We start from the raw sequence: 1,796 nt of genomic DNA, 5'->3' as shown, positions 1-1,796 counted from the left end.
CCACGACACTAGCGCTCATCATCAGAGGAGACGTCGGCGTCTTTTATCGAGGCTTTCCAGAGACAAGTCCCTACTTGGGAGCGGCTACGTATGCTGTGTTTTTGGGAAATTATAGTCGGTAAGTTTACTATTTTATACTACTTCTGTGATATTACTACTACTTCTACTTCCTGTTATCTTCTTCATCATCGTCTTTTTCACCAGTAGAAACAGCTGGTTGTTGATCACGTGACTCCCGTGATGCAAAAAAAGWGTTTCCATTGCAGTTTTGCGAAAAACACCAATTTCGATACGGCCGAAAAACCACCTCATCCTAGCGCAAAAACGTTTTGTCGAAAAACGTAATTTTTATCTAAATTGACGTGTTCCCATTGAGCAATTTTATTTTTGAAATTCTAATTTGCGCATTTTCATGGTCAATGGAAACGCAGCTTGTGAATGACTCTCAGATACTACCACACCAACTTTCACTCCAATACTTGGCTATAAGTATTTTAGTGTTTCCCAACAGCTGATTGTGATGGTCATCTTCAACTGAGTTGACTCCAAAAAAAAGATCAGTGTAAGACGTACAACTAATAATTTTATCATTTAAATTTTTAACAAATTTCGTTGAGTGCTACATGATAATTTGGAATTTAGGAAACAAAGAAAAAGGGAAAAATACATAGAACATAGCTTATCACCAGTATAATATTTCTGAAAAAAGATAAACAGTTATTTTTCATTGTCTTAATAAATTTTACAGTGACTGAATGTTGTAATTTAATTACACTTTCACTTGCAATTCCTTTTTAATTTAAACAGGTTAGAAAATTTGAGACAGTTAACATGTTTGCCCTTAAAACTCATTCATTATATTGAAGAGAAAAAATAAAGTAAACTTGTATTTTGCAACTCAGTTGACTCATTTTCATTATTTGAGAGCAAATCAAATCAAACCGATTCATGATTAATTGATTCAGAACCTTATGATTCCAAATTGAATGAATTCAAGGAATTGGACAAAATACCCAGCCCTAATAAAAATAAATTATTTGGAGTGGTATTAATGAGGTGAATAAAAACAATAAGAATTTTCAATGGTGCACTTTTAAAGATATGAGCATACAAAACACTGAGGAAATGGTAAATGAGCTTAATAATTTAAAAAAAGGTTTGTTTAAAATTCTACGGTTCTTTGTGGTGCAAGTGAGAGTAACGAACTGGAAATAGTTAATTGTCAAAATTTTAAAAATCACTGAAGAACAACAACTTAGACATATGTAAAACATATATATTTCCTGATCAAATGAAAGATAAAAGAATCAGCTGGTGGATGTTTCCAGATTCAGCACCAAAAAAAACATGGGCATCACTCACAAAAGCTCAACTTCCAACACTTCAGGTTTAGAGGTATGGTGTGAGTTAAGTACAGGTTAGTGTTAACTATAGACCAGTAATGGTTAATTTTACTAGTTAGGTTTAGAGGTATGGTGTGAGTTAAGTTCTGGTTCAGTGTTAACTATAGACCAGTAATGGTTAATTTTACTAGTTAGGTTTAGAGGTATGGTGTGAGTTAAGTCCTGGTTAGTGTTAACTATAGACCAGTAATGGTTAATTTTACTAGTTAGGTTTAGAGGTGTGGTGTGAGTTAAGTTCTGGTTCAGGTTAACTATAGACCAGTAATGGTTAATTTTACTAGTTAGGTTTAGAGGTGTGGTGTGAGTTAAGTTCTGGTTCAGGTTAACTATAGACCAGTAATGGTTAATTTTACTAGTTAGGTTTAGACGAATGGTGTGAATTAAGTTCTGGTT

The sequence above is a fragment of the Austrofundulus limnaeus genome, unplaced genomic scaffold, assembly GCF_001266775.1.
Source record: "Austrofundulus limnaeus strain Quisiro unplaced genomic scaffold, Austrofundulus_limnaeus-1.0 Scaffold470, whole genome shotgun sequence".
NCBI classification, from domain to species: domain Eukaryota; kingdom Metazoa; phylum Chordata; class Actinopteri; order Cyprinodontiformes; family Rivulidae; genus Austrofundulus; species Austrofundulus limnaeus.
This window is presented reverse-complemented; position numbering follows the sequence as displayed.